The sequence below is a fragment of the Hemitrygon akajei genome, chromosome 26, assembly GCF_048418815.1.
Source record: "Hemitrygon akajei chromosome 26, sHemAka1.3, whole genome shotgun sequence".
NCBI classification, from domain to species: Eukaryota; Metazoa; Chordata; class Chondrichthyes; order Myliobatiformes; family Dasyatidae; genus Hemitrygon; species Hemitrygon akajei.
In genome coordinates this window covers 45,202,421-45,222,379 of record NC_133149.1, presented here as the reverse complement: position 1 = coordinate 45,222,379, position 19,959 = coordinate 45,202,421, and the positions used below count along the sequence as shown (strand labels likewise).

Below are 19,959 nucleotides of genomic sequence, written 5' to 3'. Positions count from 1 at the left end.
TGTGCGTGTTGTTAAAGTAATTCCAGTGTAAATTACTCATACTTACCCTTCTCTCCTTTCCATTTAAATGAATGGAATCACTGGTCCTGCATGTAACACAGATTCCTCAAAATAAATGCTGGGGAATGGGAGCAAGTTCTTGCTTTTTCAGTGGTTTCCACATTGAATCCAATATCAGAGCTGTGGCTGATTATCACCGGTGAAGCTTGGTCAGCAACTTTAGGGCTTGCATGTGTGTGGAGGAATCCTGGAATTGCTGACGTATACAGAATGCGGTGACTGTAGTTTGGTGTAAGGCATCTAACGAGTCCCAAACCACTTAGCTAACATGAGGCAGCATAACTTTAAGGTGATTGGAGGGAAGTATGGGGGGGATGTCAAAGGTAGTGAGTGCATGGAAGGGGTTGAGGTAGGGGAACTGTTAGAGGCAGATGCATTCTGGACATTTAAGAGAATTAGGCACATGGTTGATAGATAAATAGAAGGCTATGTAGAAGGGAAGGGTTAGATAGATCTATATTCTATGTTCTATGCTCCATGTTCTATGTTCTATTACAAGTGTTACATTTCTGCAAGAAAGAAGAACAAACACAAAGAGAAACAATAGTGTATAAACAGAGGAAAAGTTCTAAGTAACTTTATTGTCGAAGTATGTATATGTCATCGTATACTACCTTGTGATTCATTTTCTTGCAGGCATTCACAGTAGGACAGAGGAATACACTAGAATCAATGAAAAACTACACACAAAGACTGACAAACAACCAATGTGACAAAGACCAACTATGCAAATAAAATAAATAAATAATACTGAGAACATAAGTTGTGGAGTCCTTGAAAGTGAGTCCATAGGTTGTGGAATCAGCTCAGAGTTGCACTGAGCGAAGTTATCCACACTGGTTCAGGAGCCTGATGGTTGTAGGATAATAACTGTTCCTGTACCTGGTGGTGTGGAACCTGCCTGATGACAGCAGTGAGAAGAGACTATGGCTCAGATAGTGAGGGTCTTTGATGATGGATGGTTCTTTCCTGTGCAGGGCTCTGTGTAGATGTGCTCATTGATGGGGAGGGCTTTTCTCAGATGGACTGGCATGTGTCCATTACTTTTTGTAGACTTTTCCATTCTTGGACAATAGTGTTTCCAAATCAGGCTGTGAAGAAAATAAGAGAAAAATATAAAGCAAAAGCAGAATTACCCTCATGGATTGATTGTGCTATACAGCATGGAAACAGGCCTCAACTTGTCCAAGATGTCTACCTGAGCTAGTCTTATATTCTTGCTTTTGGCCCTCGATGCCTCTGGGTATTTCCTATCAATATATTTGTGCAAATTATTTTTAAACAGTGTAATTGTACATGCCTCTACAGCAGGAGTTCCAAACTTATTTTATGTCATGGACCAATACCATTAAGCAAGATGTCTGTGGACCCCAGTTTGGGAGCCCCTGATTTACAACATCCTTTGGCAGCTCCATACCTCAACCACCCAGTGCATGAAAAAGTTTCTGCACAGGTCCCTTTAAAATCTCTTTCCTCTCACCATAAACCCATGCTCTTTAGTTTTCAACTTCCCTACTCTGGAATGAAACTGTGACCATTCACTTGATCTGTGCTCCTTGTGGTTTTATATACCTCAAGGTCACCCGTTGGCCTCCTGCACTTCAAGGAAAAGGTTCCCAGCCTATACAGATGAATTTTAAGAATAAATAAACATTTGAAAACATAAATTTTGCTACTATAGTTAATTAATTATTTGGTTGTTTATTTATCCATTCATCTGTTTATTTTGTTATTAACAGATATGAGGGATACTTGGTTTGTGCCGGAAAATGGGGCTGAGCTAACAGGTCAGCCATGATCACGTTGAACAGCGGAGCAGACACAAGGGACTACACAGTCTGCTTCTGCTTATTATTAAAGATTAACTTTATTTGCTACACGTACATCAAAACGTCAAAGCATCCAGTGAAACAACCAACACCGAGGATGTACTGGGGTCATCACGCACGTGTTGCTATGCTTCTGGCACCAACATAGCCTTAACTCATCCATATCTGGACTATGGGAGGAAACCAGAGCACCTGAAGGAAACCCACGTGGTCACGGGGTGAACGTACAAACTCCTTACAGACAGTGGCAGGAATTGAAACACAATTGGTGGTGCTGTTCTTATTGCATTCTGAATCAGCAGTCTGCAAACATTATCCAGGAAACCGAGACAGTAGATAACAAGCCGAGCGTTTATCAGAATTAACTGTTGTTACTCTCTGCAGTCAATAGAGGATGCCAAACTCTTATTGGATGTAACATCAACAGGAGTGATCTTGGAGTAATTACCTCAGTTTTGCTGCTTGACTCCTGATCCAACTGGCTATTTTAATCACTGATATTTAAGATTGTAACATTTTAAAGAATGTCAGTGTCTCTACCTATTTCTCCCTTTGCAATGCACCTTAAAATCTGTTTCTTTAATGCAGTTTTTGTTTGCCTACCTAAATGGTTTGACATTTGATTTACCTTTTCAATTACTCTTGGGAAGCTGTGATGTTCTAAAGATGTGGACACAGGATGTAGGAAGGATGCAATTGCTTGAATCAAGTATGATGTTCTAGTAGGGGTTATTCACTCAATGGAGAATGCCTGTGGGCCACTTTGTTTAACATGGGGAGGCTGATGAATGGGCAGCCACTACATGGTCCTTTACAGATTGGGTCCTGAAGAGTGAGTACAGAGAGCTTGGTAGGAAGTTGAAAAACAGGACCTTGAGGGTAGTAATCTCTGGATTGCTGCCTGTGCCACGTGCCAGTGAGGGTAAGAGTAGGATGCTCTGGCAGATGAACATGTGGCTGAGAAACTGGTGTAGGGGGCAGGGTTTCAGATTTCTAGATCATTGGGACCTGTTCTGGGGCAGGTGGGACCTGTACAAGAGAGACAGGTTACACCTGAACTACAGGGGGACCAATATACTTGCAGGGAGGTTTGCTGGTGTTATTGGGGAGGGTTTAAACTAGATTTGCAGGGGGATGGGAACCAGAGTTCCAGGGTAGATAGTGGAGCGGGGGTGAAAATAAATGATGTTAGTAGTTCATGCAAAGTCACAAATAGTAAGGTTGTGTGTGGTGGTAATAATCTTCTGAGGTGTGTATATTTCAATGCGAGGAGTATTGTGGGAAAGGCAGACGAGCTGAGGGCCTGGATTGACACATGGAATTATGACATTGTAGCCATTAATGAAACTTAGCTACAGGAGGGGCAGGACTGGCAGCTCAATGTTCCAGGGTTCCGATGTTTCAGACGTGATAGAGGCAGAGGGATGAAGGGTGGGGGGGGGGGGGGCGGGGTGGCTTTGCTAGTCAGGGAAAATGTTACAGCAGTGCTCAGGCAGGACAGATTAAAGGGCTTGTCTACCAAGGCCATATGGGTAGAGCTGAGAAACAGGAAAGGTATGACCACATTAATAGGGGTGTATTATAGACCACCCAATAGTCAGCGACAATTAGAGGAGCAAATCTGCAGAGAGTTAACAGACAACTGCAGGAGACAGAAAGTTGTGATTGTAGGGATTTTAATTTTCCACACATTGATTGGGACTCCCATACTGTTAAAGGTCTAGATGGGTTAGAGTTTGTGAAATGTGTTCAGGAAAGTTTTCTAAATCAATATATAGATGTACCAACTAGGGAGGATGCAATATTAGATCTCCTATTAGGAAATGAGTTAGGACAGGTGACGGAAGTGTGTGTATGGGAACACTTTGGTTCCAGTGATCGTAACACCATTAGTTTCAACTTGGTCATGGATAAAGATAGATCTGGTCCTCGGGTTGAAGTTCTAAACTGGAAAGAGGCCAAATTTGAAGAAATGAGAAAGGATCTAAAAAGCATAGATTGGGACAGGTTGTTCTCTGGCAAGGATGTGATTGGTAAGTGGGAGGCCTTCAAAGGAGAAATTTTGAGAGTGCAGAGTTTGTATGTTCCTGTCAGGGTTAAAGGCAAGACGAATAAGAATAAGGAACCTTGGTTCTCAAGGGATATTGGAACTCTGATAAAGAAGAAGAGAAAGATGTATGACATGTATAGGAAACAGGGAGCAAATAAGTTGCTTGAGGAGTATAAAAAGAGTAAGAAAATACTTAAGAAAGAAATCAGGAGGGCTAAAAGAAGACATGAGGTTGCTTTGGCAGTCAGGGTGAAGGATAATCCTAAGAGCTTCGACAGGTATGTTAAGAGCAAAAGGATAGTAAGGGATAAGATTGGTCCTCTTGAAGATCAGAGTGGTCGGCTATGTATGGAACCAAAAGAAGTGGGAGACATATTAAATGGGTTTTTTGCATCTGTATTCACTAAGGAAACTGGAATGGAGTCTATGGAAACAAGGCAAACAAGTAGGGAGGTCATGGAACTTATACAGATTAAAGTGGAGGAGGAGGTGCTTGCTGCCTTGAGGCAAATCAGAGCAGATAAATCCCCAGGATCTGACATGGTATTCCCTCGGACCTTGAAGGAGACTAGTGATGAAATTGCAGGGGCCCTGGCAGATATATTTAAAATGTCGATATCCACGGGTCAGGTGTCGGAGGATTGGAGGATAGCTGATGTAGTTCCGTTGTTTAAAAAAGGCTCAAAAAGTAAGCCGAGAAATTATAGGCTGGTAAGTTTGACATCAGTAGTAGGTAAATTATTGGAAGGAATACTAAGAGATAGGATCTACAAGTATTTGGATAGACAGGGACTTATTAGAAAAAGTCAGCATGGCTTTGTGCGTGGTAGGTCATGTTTAACCAATCTATTAGAGTTTTTCGAGGAAGTTACCAGGAAAGTGGATGAAGGGAAGGCAGTGGATGTTTTCAAAGCTTGCAGAGGGATTTGGACCAGTTGGAGGAATGGGCTGAAAAATGGCAGATGGAGTTTAATGCGGACAAGTGTGAGATATTGCACTTTGGAAGGTCAAACCAAGGTAGAACATACAAGGTAAATGGTAGGACACTGAGGAGTGCAGTAGAACAGAGGGATCTGGGAGTACAGATACATAATTCCCTAAAAGTGGCGTCACAAGTAGATAGGGTCGTAAAGAGAGCTTTTGGTACATTGGCCTTTATAAATCGAAATATTGAGTATAAGAGTTGGAATGTAATGGTGAGGTTGTATAAGACATTGGTGAGACCGAATTTGGAGTATTGTGTGCAGTTTTGGTCACCTAATTACAGGAAGGATATTAATAAGGTTGAAAGAGTGCAGAGAAGGTTTACAAGGATGGTGCCGGGACTTGAGAAACTGAGTTACAGAGAAAGGTTGAATAGGTTAGGACTTTATTCCCTGAAGCGTAGGAGAATGAGGGTTGATTTGATAGAGGTGTATAAAATTATGATGGGTATAGATAGAGTGAATGCAAGCAGGCTTTTTCTACTGAGGCCAGGGGAGAAAAAAACAGAGGTCATGGGTTAAGGGTGAAGGGGGAAAAGTTTAAAGGGAACATTAAAGGTGTCTTCTTCACACAGAGAGTGGTGGGAGTGTGGAATGAGCTGCCAGATGAAGTGGTGAATGTGGGCTCACTTTTGACATTTAAGAAAAACTTGGACAGGTATATGGATGAGAGGGGTTTGGAGGGATATGGCCCAGGTGCAGGTCAGTGGGACTAGGCAGAGAAATGGTTTGGCACAGCCAAGAAGGGCCAAAAGGCCTGTTTCTGTGCTGTAATGTTCTATGGTTCTATGGTTCAGTAGCATGGAATGCAAGATGGCTGGGTACCCTTCACTACTGCAACGTGCCCTGCTGTAGTGAAGTTTCATCATCTGCCAGCTCCACTGCTGAGGTCTTGATTGGATTTCACTTTGACTGGAACCTCCCCCTTGACCATGGATGATCCTACCACGAACTAAGCTTCAGGTGGCATAGCTCTCAGGATCCCAGGAACTCACAAGTCTCTCCACCACAAATTGATGATCCTCAGAGAAGAATGAATGTGAATATTGTTCAAACCGCCTTCATGTTTTGTGAATCATGTATTGCCGTAGAAATGCAGAAATAGATAGGAGCTCTGACATGTAAGTTTAAACTACCTGTGGAGTGGAACAGGGAAAATTGGCAAATTTCCTTCCTGGAGATGCTCGATGACAGGTGGTTTCATCTGAGAACATAAATTATAGCATGGCGTAGGACAGTGCTATTTTTTTAAATTTTGGGTTACCTTAATCACTGGAATTTGAATTCTCCAGGAACAATGAGATTCAACCTTGTGATTCCTGATCAGTAATCCCACGCAAGAGGATCCAGTTCACTGCACAACTGGTAATGCACAAGATCGTAAGACAGAGCAGCGGAATTAAAATTCACCCCTTTGAATCTGCTCTGCCATTCCATCATGGCTGAGTTATTATCCGTCTCAACTTCATTCTCCTGCTTTCTCCCCATAACCTTTGATGCCTTGACTAATCCAAAACCTATCAATCTCTGCTTTAAATATACCCATGATTTACCCTCCAATGATTGTGGCAATGAATTTCACAGATTCACCAACCTCTGGCAAAAGAAATTCTTCCCTATCTCTGCTCTTAATGAACATCCCTCTGTTCTGAAGCTGTTCCCTCTGGTTCTAGACTCTCCCCACTACAGGAAACATCCTTTCCATGTCCACTGTATCTAGGCCTTACAATATTTGATAACTTTCAATTAGATCTCCCCTCATTCTTCTAAACTCCAGCACGTACAGACCCAGAGCCATCAAACACTCATACAGTAACCCTTTTATTGCTGGAATCATTCCTGTAAATCTGCTGACAACACTCAAGGTGAGGCCTCACTGGTGCCTTAAAAAGCCTCAGCATCACATCCTTGCTTTTAAAGTCTAGTCCTCTTGAAATGAATGCCAATATCGCATTTGTCTTCCTCACCACCGACTCTACATGCAACTTTTAGGGAATCCTGCACAGGGACTCCCATGTTCCTTTGCACTTCTGATTCCTGAATTTACTCCATGCTTAGAACATACTTAGTCTACACCTTTATTCCATCAACTAAAGGCATGCAGTCGTTTCCTGAACAACTATAAAAGTTGTGATGCAGATGCTTGTCTGATGTTATCACTTAGGAAGTTCAAAGTCTTCCACTCAGTTGCATTCAAGATTAGGAGATCCATAGATAGGATTGATAGTCAAAATCTTTTTCCCATGGTAGAGATATCAAAAAGAGGAGGAGGGGAAGTGAGGAGTTTTAAACGGGACCCGAGAGAATGGTTTCCTGCGCAAAGATTAGTTGATATCTGGGAAATGCTGCCAGAGGGGGTGGTGCAATGAGAATCATTTTTCTTCCCCCTCCTATCTGGAAGAAAATACAAAAATTCTGAAAGCACCTACTACAAGGCTCAAGAACAACTTCTAACCATCTGTTATAAAACTATTGACTAGTCTCTTTGTTTGATAAGATAGACTTGATCTCAACCTACCTGGTAATGACTGCCTGCACTGCACTTCCTCTGTAACTGTAACACTTTATTTTGCATTGTTTTTGTTTTCCCTTGCACTGCCTCAATGCACTGTTGTAATAAAATGGACTGTTCCTCCGGCCATGTAACAATAATAAACTAATTTACGTTTAGGAGATAATTAGGCAGACATTGAATGGGTAAGGCATAGAAGGATACGATCCTAATGCAGCCAATTGGTATTCGTGTACATGGGCAAGGCGTTCAGCGTGGACGTGGTGAAGAGTTAACTTTGGGTGACTTTAAGGGACTCTGGCTCGTTTACTGTGCGTTGCAAACCAGGTTGGCATGACTGTAATATACCTTTGTCGCCAGGTCTCTGTGGTGGGAAATTGCTCCCGGTGATGGGTGACGGAGACTGTGTGCCAATATGTATTTTCTGTCGGTACATGTCAGGGTTTTTTCCTCAATAAATAAGCAACAGAAGTGTACAGCTGAGAATAACTTCTGCTAATACTCCAGGCACTGATGATCTTTGCGGCCCGAATTCTAGCGGCAATGATTGTAGGCAGCGGCTGAATTAATTCTCCATGCTCCTATCCCTTGCACTTATGCAAGAAGGCGTTTTTCGTTTTGTTTCCAATGAAACGACAAAATATATAGGCTTCAACTCACACACAAAATGATCTATCAGCGCAGACAAGAGTTACATCAAATAAATTAATTGGAGTGTTTAATTTCTGCATGTTTTAACTCCTGCATTGGTCCGGATGTGTACCGCTCCCTGCACAACTTTGAATTAGTTTTGATAAACTGGGTTTCTCAGATTCCTCCTACCGTATTAAATCGATTAATGATAAAAGGTCATTATTGGAAGATTAGCAGAATTAGTGATTTCAACTATAGGTATTTCACAGCGAAAAGAAAACACTCACTTTGACACACCCAGAGTGGGCAGCGGCGCGGACTGTTGGTTTCACAGAGCAGTGTTTTACACCGCAAGAGAGTTAAGATGTCCTGTACATGCAACGCAGTGGAAAGCAGCTAAAGACTAATTAAATGGAGCACCCGTATGATTGACAATTAGCCATGGGTTAACATAGACCATCCAAATGAGCGGGAACACACCTATAAATGAGATACAAATCTCAGTATGCTGGTGTAGCGTAAAACTAATATAAACTACATCCATACGTGACAGCTTATACACAAATAAATTATTCCTATCATTTATACTTAAAATATCCATACATACCTGTGGAATATAAACATGTCTACGTTGAGACGCACCTATCTGTGATACTGTATCTACTATATATGTGACGACAAATGGTGTATCAATATAAATGAGCACTTTTAGACAGACAGACATACTTTATTGATCCCGAGGGAAATTTTAGGCTATAAGATGTTACATTAGGCGCTGTCACATAAATGCCTCATTATATTATGTTCCGCGTGTCGATTTAAATAGGCATGTAGTAACTGTGGCAGAAAGGATGGGCTTCTTGTGCCTTAGAATCGTAGATATACAACACAAAAACGGGACCTTTAGCGCTGATCATCAAACACCCATTCAAACTGACCCCACATTAATCCCGTTTTTTCATCTTAACCTGAATTCTCCTCAACTCTCCCGGGATTCAATTCAAAGTTCAAAGTAAATTTATTATCTTAGCATATCTGTCATCATATACAACCCTGACATTATTTTTCCTGCGGACATTCACAGTAAATACAAAGGAACACAATGCAAAACGTACACAAGACAAACAACTAATGCGTAACCGACAACAAACTGTGCAAATACAAAAACACAAAAATAATAACTAAAGCAATAAACATCGAGCACATGTGACGACGAGTCCTTGAAAGTGAGTCCATAACGTTGTTCAGTTCCACTTACCCACCCGCTAGGGCAGATTAGTAGAACTACCTGCATTTGATGTACAATTTGAATTTTGTAGGGTTTGCGGGTGAATGGAAAATTCATATATTGCATAAAGTGTTAATTTACGATAATGCGCTTGTTCGTCAGCGACTAGCACCCTCGGTACGGAACGGTGTTTTGCCTAGTTGCTCGTCGCTGCACAAGATCCCTGCAAAACACGCAGTTCGCCTTCATTAAACTGAAAGAAATTTTCAACTAGCAAGCCGGTCGGAGGACCCAGTGGGGTAATCTTTGATATTATAGGTGAAAACTATGATTATTCCTGACAGTTTAGCAGAATGGACACCAGGAAGGAGGGGAGAAGTCAGGCCCCTCCCTCTCTAAATTACCTGCCGGTAAAGCGAACTCTACCGGGAAGGACCGTAGCAAGAAAGCGCCGCGTCCCTCTGCGCGCTCGGAACACCTTTTGTGACTCCCCGTCCGAATTTTACTCGGGGAAAAAAAGACAGGATCGGAGTGTCCTACTTGCAGAGTAGGAAGAATTAGTTCGATCAAATAAAATACAATGATTGCGGAAAGGGCCATAATTTATTTTATTGGTCTAATTCATTTGATTCTCGCAGGGGAAAAAGTATGAACCAGGCTTCCGCAGATGTAAAAAAAATTTAACCTGCTCACTCCAATAGTATTCACTTACCATACAAAAGAGGCTAAGTCGCGCCTCTATCATTTTTGTACGAGGTTTAACAGAAATCCCTCTGCGTTCAATTTATGAACCAGCTGCGAAAATAACAAGACCCTCCAAACAGAGAAGGACTGGAGTTAATTTTTAGGAAAGGTAACATTGACATAAAAATAGCCAGAAAACGGTGGCACGTTTAACTGTATGCTTTGTATGCAGCGACTAAAGAAGTTTACATTCATACAATAAAATATATATCATTTAGTTTCAGTTTTAACAGTTGGATATGAATGTGTAAATGTTTGGCATAAAGGAAATGAGATCATCTTTAGAACATTTTATACACCATATATACACCATAAGAAAAAAAACGGGAATGATGACACAATGAATTTAAAACACGCTCTTCTGCTGTGTTCCAGAGTCTGGTTAAAAGAGGTGATCAAAAGCCCAAAAAACAATTGGAAATTTATAAACGATAAATATGTTTAAATTAGAATAGTGATTTTAGTTGTTGCAGGTACAGGAAGTCTCTGGTTTGTGATCCAGAAGCCTTTACTGACACCACAGCCAGAAATTAAGGAATTTAATAAGAAATGTACTTAGTTATCAGGATTCACTGTAGTGAAAGGAGTTTTGGAAACAGGTGAGAGGTACCACATGCTGTTTCAGTTCCAGTTGTGTGATGGAATGAAGTTTTGGTTCTAGGCCACGCCCACAGTCTGCCATGTTAGACACCTAAATGTGAATCAATAACACATTTTACACTAAAATTTGGATGTGAAGTATACCCAAAGATGCAATACGTTCCTTGCAATCATATTTGTGAAGCTGTGGTGGTTTGAGGCAAAAAGGGCCCAGCAAATGGAAAATTATGGACATATTTGGTCATCTCCATGTGCTTTTGGCAAAGATTGCTAAAATCATGAAAATGTGCCAAATTCTGCTCAAAGTTCTACACTTTTACATTGTATTTTATTCCATGGAAGGCTTTAGTACATGGAAATGTACAGTGTATCAAAAAGAGAGCAGTCTTTTTGTCTAGGCTTTGAATATTCAAATTGAAAGTATCGCGCAATCATCCGTTGTCAAATCATTGGATTGTAGGGGTTTTAAAAAGGTCGGCAAGTGTGTTCCTAAAGTCTAAGTTATATCCCAAGCTATAGTGCAATAATTTTGTTTGTGAGTTATCCAAAATTAGGCACAGAAGGAAAGAAATTAGTTTAATTTAAAAAATACTGCACTCTTGTGAAAGGATCTGAAGGCTAAGATTTACTTCTTGAGGCCACATAATTATCTCTCCTGTAGCTAACAGCCAAATAATCCAATAATGTCTGGTAAGAACATTTTTCTCTCTTTTGTGCATCTTCTTTTTGCATTCGTTTTTCTTGTCTTGGTTCACTTTATAATTACCTGTAAAAAGAAAAGAGTAATCAGTGTTTGTGTGGGTCCTTTAACATATTGCTGAAATCCGTTATATGCATTTTCTAACTTCAACACAAGACCCACAGGGTTAAATATCACAACTGCTAGCTCAAAATTGTGGGTGCAGTTCATTCCTGGTAATTTTAAGTAATGGTTTATGAGTTGTTATTTGGTTGTAGCACTTTATTTATTGTTTTTCTTGATTTCTTGCAAGGAAGGGAATTTTAACACGTATGGGTTGTGCTGACTCTTTCAAAGCATCACATTTTATGCGTTCACTCTTTTGTGATTAACTGGATCAGAAAAATAGAAATTTTTTTTTAGATTTATCTTTTGTATCCCTTCCATACCTTCAAAGGGGGTAAAAGAAACACGTGCTTCCACAAAGGAGAAAGTTGAGGAAAGGAAAAAGTTTTTTTAATATATCTTTGGGCTGCTATAATTGTATATTAGATTGGATGTTAGACCAAACCGATTCACTTTCTGACCGTAAACAGCGAGATGTTAAGGGTCGGTGGCAGCGCACAGTTACAGTTTAACCATCGATGCACTACATGCATATTTGATAATTTTAAATATATCCATTTGCATTTAATTTCGATGTTTGATATTGGTTGTGAGATACAGTTGTAAGCACTTTCCGGGTAGAATGTGCATAGTTTAAATTCGAAGTATGCCGCAAAGATGTTTTTTTAGTTGTTGTTACAAGAGTTTGTTTCAAAGCCCAGTGTGTTTTCAAGTTTAGATCAGAGGGAGGCGCATCTCGTTAGGTGGAGGGCCCTGGACTCGCCACATCTGTCCGGAGGTGACTCTGTGGGGAGACATCTTGTTAGCGAGAGGTGACTGGAGAGAGGTTAGGAAAGGGGTGGGGGGGGGGGGGTCGGCGGAGGATATATGCCCTCGGGACTGTGACTGCCTATTCGGGGTAAGGGACCACCATTTGATAAACCTGTGCGAACAGAGCAACATACTGAAGCGACTTAAACAAGAGGGACTTCAACCAGCGGTCGGAAACTGCAAAATTAAACATTTTTAAACGCATTGTCCCAAAAAAACTTGCGATTGTTTGCCCCGGGCACCACCATCAGCTTTTGCTGATACCAATAAAAGTAAATCTCCTCTTCTGTCGAACTTTTAACGAACCCTTGGCTTTCAAGTTTTCGATGTATTGGGTACGAAGTCACCTAAGGTTTCTCGGTCAATGTTCCTTCACCGAAAACTGTTTCAAGGAAACGCGGACTCGCCGTGTGCGAGCTCCGGCAAACACGTTCAATCCGCTCAAATTAAACAACTTTCCGCGCGCTCACTCACCCACCGCTCTGCATTATCCTCGCATTGAACTCTCTCGTCTCCTGGTTATTAAGCGCATAAAGAATTTTGAATCGGGACTCCGCACAACTGTTCTCCCCCCGGTGTGGGAGAGGTCTCTGCCGTAAAATTCAGTTCAAGTGTTTACGACTTTTACTAGCGGCAGGTAACTTAGTGGCTTCCTCATCCAACGCAGGCTGGGTGCGTTGGGGGAGCTGGTGAAGACGAAGCGGGGTTTGGGGGGCGGGCGTGGGTAGATTATCCCCGCGCGAAAGGGGTTTCATCGACAAAAAAAGATTTCTGAAAATACTAGGGATGTCAGGTCTGTGTTTGTGAAGCTAAACTGGCGTCTTCCGTTAACTCGTTCAATGCTGAAAGGAACCCATTGACAAGATAATTAATTGGCACGGAGTTCCAGTTAGAAACCGATTGCGGGATTGGGGATCTGCCCCGCTTCGAAATGACTCTCCGTCCACTTGATAGGGGAGGACTTGGTCATTTAGTGGCGAAAACGTTGCAGAGGGTGAAGTGGCAGAATAATCTAGTTACTCCGGCTTGAAAAGGGGTAGGCAGTGCACTAAAACTGTTAGCGAGGGGTTTCCACTGACACGTGTGTATACAACTATTATCCAACTATAATTATAGAAGGACTGGTATTTCATCTTCGGAAATGTGCTGTGTTTCCCGGTAGCGTTTTCCGAGAATTTTCTTGGAATCAGACTTGGCAGTTTTACGTAGTCAAATGTCCTTAGGAAAGAATGCAATCCCCCAGCTGAAGCCCACAAGTGAAAAGGGGTGTTGGGTAACCCATTCCCAGCACACAAGGGAGTGCAGATGCTGGAATCTGGAGCAAAAAGCAAAATGGTGGAGGAACTTTTCGGGTAGGGGCAGCATCTGTGGAGTCAACGTTTCGGTCGACACTGGTGAAGAAAAAGTCTTGACCCAAAACATCGTTTATTCTCCTCTGCGGGTGCTGCCGACCCGCTGAGATCCTCTAGTTTTCTGTCACTCTCGCCACTACCGCCCCTCCAACATACAGAATGTTATTGAGTTCATTTTGTTTTTATACACATACATATCCGAGAGCAATTTGTACGTGGAGATTTCCAATCAGAGAAATAATTCCAAGAAGCGAGGGAATTGGGTGATTCAAAGGTTAATTTATTATCCAAGTATACAACCCTGAAATTCTTCTTAGTGGGTTAACTGGTCATTATAAATTGTCCTGTGATTAGGCTAGGGTTAAATCGGTGGCTCGCCGGGCGGCCTGTTCAACATTGTATTTCAAAATAATACAACATGGACCGTGCGTCTTCCAGGCAACTTAGATGTGTAATGTAGAATTGACCCCGCGGGTAAACAACCATCGACAGTAGGCGCGCGGCTTCCAGTTTGTGCGGTTGCATATCTGATGTTTATCAGACTCTTAAAACCCGCAGGCTCAGCCAAAATGATTGAACTGGAACCATGGAAAAGAAGTTCCCCTCCCTCTCTTCGACCACTTTATTTGAATACGCATATTCTCCTGACTGGGAAAAAAGTATTTTCCAAACAATATTATGTTTCCCAAATGCGGCCGTCCGTGGGTATCAATAAGATTGGTTTGGGGGAAGTCAAGGAGATCTTTTTTGGCTTATTGTTATGGGCGTGAGGGAGGGAGACGGAACAGATTGAACACGAGCAATTGGAAAATGCAATTTTTTTTAGGTCTGGGTTGTTTGTTGAATCATTTCTGAGTGTTGCGAGGCAGAAATAGTCCTTCATATAAAATAAGTACATCAAGAGCTTGTCCACATTTCTGCTGTGGCTTCAAATTCCAAAGTATTAAGTTTCAGCAATGCCTTACAAAGGTAATTGAGGAAGGAGAACTGGGTAGAAATTTGCACCCTCCCTCCGCTAGCACCTGTCCCGAAAGTCCCGATTGTATTTCCAAGCACCTTGAGCCCTAAGCAGTTTGGTTTTGAAGTTACATGGCTGTGTGTGTCTGTGTGCATATATTCTCTCACCCCTTATGGGTGGTGCATATGTGTACTTCTCCCTCAATCTCGGGTCCTCTACCAGAGACTGGGAGCTTGAGGGTTCGGCGCAGTATCTTTGCTGTTCCTAGTAGTGTGCTCTTCTGGACCGAGATCTCAGATATTGTTCCTGGGATTTGTCGGAGCCACTCTCCCAGTCCAGGTGTCACAGCTCTGAACGCTCCCATCACCACCGGGATTACTCTGGCTTTAATCTATCTGCCCTTTCAAGCCCTGGTATTTCTCCAGCTTCTCGTATTCTTTCTTCCTGATGTTACTGTCACTCGGGATTGCCACATTTATTACTATTGCTTTCTTCTGTTCCTTGTCCAGTATTACCATGTCTGGCTGCTTGGCCAGGACCTGCTTATCAGTCTGTATTGGGAAGTCCCACAGGGTCTTAGCTCTGTCATTCTCCACTGCCTTCTTGGTTGTTTCCCATTTGGACTTGGTTGGGGAACCTCGACTATCTTGCGATAAATTGTCTACTGATAGGAGGGCAGGAAAGAGAACATCCAGGGTGGGTGGGATCTTTGATTTTACTGGTTGCTTTACTGAGAAAGCAAGAAGTGAAGACAGAGTCCATGGAGGAGAGGGTGATGGACTGAGTTGTGTCCACAACTTTGCAATTTCTTGTGGCCTTGGGCAGTTACCATACCAAGGCATTATACATCAAGATAGGAGGCTTTCTATGGTGCATTGAACTTTATTCCCAAGATAACAGGAGGATGGTTGGAGATTTGATGGAGGTATGGTGGATGTGGGCTCAAGTTGCACATTTAAGATAAAGTTGGATAGGTACATGGATGGGAGGGGTATAGAGGCCTATGGGACTAGGTAGAAGACCAAACTATCATGGACTAAATGGGCCTAAAGGCCTGTTTCTGTGCTGTAGGGTTCTGTAAAGGAAAAGATGGAATACAAAGGTAAACGAGCCAATAAAGAGAATACCAAAACTTTTCTCAGATATATAAGGAGTAAAAGAGAGGCAAGGGTAGACATTGGACCACTGGAAAAGGAATCTGAAGAGGTAGTAATGGGGGACAGAGATATGGCAGAAGAACTGAATGAGCATTTTGTATCAGACTTCACAATGGAAGACACTAGTAGTATGTCGAAAGTTCGAGAGTGTCAGGAGGCAGAAGTTACTATTACTAAAGAGAAAATGCTTGGAAACTGAAAGGTCTGAAGGAAATCAGTTGATGTTGTGTACTTGGATTTTTAGGCCTTTGACAAGGTGTCACAGATGCAACTGTTAAACAGGTTAAGAGCACATGGTATTATAGGAAAGATTCTAGCATGGACAAACCAGTGGCTGATTGACAGGAGGCAAAGAGTGGGAATAAAGGCTACTGGTGTCTAGTGGTACTCTGCAGGGGTTTGTATTGGGACTGCTTCTTTTTGCATTATATGACTTGGACAATGGAATTGATGTCTTTGTGGCCAATTCAAAGATGGATGGAGGGGCAAGTAGAGTTGAGGAAGCAGAGTGGCTACAGAAGGACTTGGGCAGACAGATTAGGAGAATGGGCAAAGAAGCAGCAGTTGGAATACAGCACCAGGAAGTGTATGATATGCACTTTGGTAAGTAAAATAAAAGTGAAAACTGTTTTCTAAATGGAGAAAAAATGCAAAAGTATGAATTGCAAAAGGACTTGGCAGGATTCCCAAAAGGTTCATTTGCAGGTTGAGTCTATGGTGAGGAAGGCAAATGCAATGTTGGCATTCATTTCAAGAGGACTAGGATATAAAAGTGAGGATGTAATGTTGAGGCTTTATAAGGCACTGGTGTGGTCTGACCTGGAGTATTGTGAGATGTTTTGGGTCCCTTAGAAAAGATGTGCTTACACTGGAGAGGGTTCAAATGAGGTTCACAAAAATGATTCCAGGATTGAAAGGCTTATCATGAGGAATGTTTGATGGCTCTGGGCCTGTGCTTACTGGAATTCAGAAGAATGCGTGGGGATCTCATTGAAACCTATTGAATGTTGAAAGGCCTTAATAGAGTGGATGTGAAGAGAATTTATCCTATGGTGGGAGAGTCCAAGACCAGAGGACACAGCCTCAGAATAGATGGGTGTCCTTTTAGAATAGAGATGAGAAGGTATTTCTTCAGCCAAAGAGTGATGAATCTGGATATTTAAAGCAGAGATTGATAGATTCTTGATTGGTCAAGGCATGGTCAAATGCAGTGGGTTGGGGGGGGGGGGGGGAGAGGCAAGAGTTTGGGGCTGAGAGGAAAAATGGATCAGCCCTAATGAAATGGCGGAGCAGACTTGATGGGTCAAATGGCCTAATTCTGCTGCTATATCTTATGGTCTATGGTGTTATTTTCTATGACTTAATGTATCATTACTGTGCTTGGTAGTTACTCCGAGGTTTACATGAGCAAGGAATTTTGCTGCACCCTGGTGTATTTGACAAGAAACTGATCTGTTCATTTTCCCTGCTCTTTGCCAAAAAGAGTCTCAAAGGGATTGTGAACCCCTCAACACTCGCAGTAATATCTCTAAAAGCAATACCTCTGACAATACAAAGCAACCTTGCTAGTGCACTGAATTGGCAGTCTAGATGTTTCTGCGCTTCTCTGGAGTGGGAATTGAACTAGGAATGTTCAGACTCTGAAGGAAAAGCACCACCTACTCAATCATGTGCATGATTGGACACTGCATGGCTGTGATTTCACAGCAGTGAGGAAGGATGCCTGTGTTTGTGTACCCTGTTTGTTTGCTTAGTGAACTCTGCCAAAAGCATCCAAATTTAAATATAACATGCACAAAATTCTGGAGGAACTCAGCAGCTCAGGCAGCATCTATGGAGGGGAGTAGACAGTTGATGTTTTGGACCAAAGTGACATGCATCAAAAATATTATTTTTGTAATAATGGGCTACCTTATCATTATTGAATACTTGGAAAAAAACAGCCTTCCATGTATTTTCCAAAGCTTATCCACAAAATGGGGAGTTTTGTAAATTCTTGTTGGAAAGCAGCTCAAAAGTCCAAATTCCATATTCGCAATTAGCCCAGATTCACAGGCACAGGAACTAATTTGAACTAGATCTGTGTTTGGCCGTTAGGCTCCAGAAATCCATGCCAAAGCTGTGGTATTTGCCTCTGTCTTTAGAACAGTCCTTAACCTATCTGTGTTTACAATTCTACACCACCATTTTCTAATGTAGCTCAGTTCAGCATGTTGGGATATTGTATTAGGTTACACACTGCCATTATCTTCAGCTTAGCTGTAACAGTAAACAGTGAACATGTTTTAACCCTGAAGATTTTGAATCAAAACCACAAGAGGTTCTGCAGTTGCTGGAAATCCAGAGTAACACACACACAAAATGCTGGAGGAACTCAGCAGGTCAGGCAGCATCTATAGAGAGGAATAAACAGTACACAGTTTGGGCCAGGACCCTTCTTCAGGACTGGAAAGGAAGGGGGAAGAAGCCAAAATAAGTAGGGGTCGGGGAGGGGAAGGAGTACAAGCTGGAAGGTGAGAGGTGAAGGTGAAGGGTATGGTGGGTGGGGGGGGGAGGAAAATGAATTGAGAAGCTGAGAAGTGATTAGGTGGAAAAGGTAAAGGCTAAAGAAGGAGGAATCTGATTGGAGAGGTGAGTTGAACATGGAAGAAAGGGAAGGAGGAGGGGCACCATGGTTGTTAGGCAGCTGAAGAGAAAGGGCAAGAGAGGAGCTAAAATGGAAAAGGAGAGAGGAGAATTTAGCAAAAGTTGAAGAAATCAACTGAATTTAAATTCCTCTATGTTGATCTATGAAATGATGCCCCACTTCAGATAAATGGACCCATGATGAAATTGCTTGTACAGGGCAGTATGTATGGAAGGTTTTGCTTTGGAACACTCAACCTTGTTGAGGTACAAACCAGAACCTCTGCATCAGGTAGAAATATTAAAAACACAATAGAAACATTTGAAGAATGGAAATGGAGTTCAGCAAGAATCAACTTTATTCACTATATACAGTATATTTACATGTATTAAGCTTCTCCATGATCATCACCTTGTCATGGTGGAGAGGCTTGAGATTTCCTGAGATCGATGCTGTCTGGACGTTAGCTATCTTGAGCTTAGCGCCTGGTAGGGTCACCCATGGTGGTGAGCTCAAGGGGGAAGCTCCAGACAAAGAACAATCAAACTAAGACCTCAATAGTAGAGCTGGTGGAAGACGATGATGGCACATCACAACAGCAGTGAAGAGTCCCCGGTTGTTTTGCATTCTAAGCCACAGGACCATGACTGTGATTTGTGCATTCAGCCTCCGCACGTTAAATAAAGTTACGCACAGGTGTTCTCCAATAAAAGAATACGAGGATCCTGGATCAGCCACCTGAGGACCCACCAATAGACAACCTCTGAGGAGAGCATTGTACTCATACTTGCACTACATGCATTAGGAATTTGCTGTGCTGTGTTAGCGCACCATGCAGCAGAAACAATTGTAAAGAATTATATAAAAATACATTAGAGGTTAAAGTACGGATATGGAATAAAATATGCATAAATACCAGTATGTATTGACAATGTAAACAGCATTATAAAAAGTGGTTTGAAGTATTTACAGTGCAGTGCAGTGATAGGGTAATAGATGGGGGGGTGGGGGGTGTGGATAACTAGAATGTTTGATTCTATATGGCTTCTGTACCTCCTGTCCTCTTCTCATTGCTACCATCAGAGGGGAGGTACAGGAGCCTGAAGACACACACTCAAATGTTTTAGGAACCGTTTCTTTCCCTCTGCTGTCAAATTTCGAATGGGCAATGAACCAATGCATGAACACTACCCATTGTTTGCTCTCTTCTTGCACTATGTATTTAATTTTACATATTTCTTAATGTAATTTATAGATTTTTTAATGTATTGCTCTACACTGCTGCCACAAAATAACATTTCATGACACGTACCAATGATATTAAACCTGATTTTGATCAGATTACCTGCCTGGGTGTGAAATTTTAGCTTTAATAGCCCTTTTCAATAATTATCTCTCAACTAACATCACCAAGTAAATTATCTGGTCACTTTTCTTATTGTGGAACCTGGCAAGGTGCAATTTAGTTTCTCCACAACAAAACAGTGAGAGCACAAACTATTTTGAGACTTTTCCTGAAGAAGTAAAAATTATTACTTTTTGTAATTTATGGATCATTGCTAGCATATTTTTGTTCCAATTTTCTAACAGCTATTTACATTTAATATTTATT

General features: G+C 41.8%; 1 protein-coding gene across 2 annotated transcripts in view; it reads right to left on the bottom strand.

Moving 5' to 3' along the window:
• Window positions 1-673: 673 nt before the first annotated feature.
• Window positions 674-19,959, bottom strand: part of LOC140716940 (NF-kappa-B inhibitor delta-like) — a 240,151-nt gene continuing 220,865 nt past the window's right edge. Inside the window, exons 15-16 of one of the 2 annotated variants that reach the window (XM_073030092.1) lie at window positions 10,008-11,405; window positions 674-1,151 (exon numbers count right to left, since the gene is read on the bottom strand). The gene's annotated coding sequence lies outside the window, so the exon portion shown is untranslated. Of the gene's footprint in view, window positions 1,152-8,844; window positions 11,406-19,959 lie in introns of those variants that run through there. The other variant, XM_073030090.1, reaches the window with a different exon arrangement.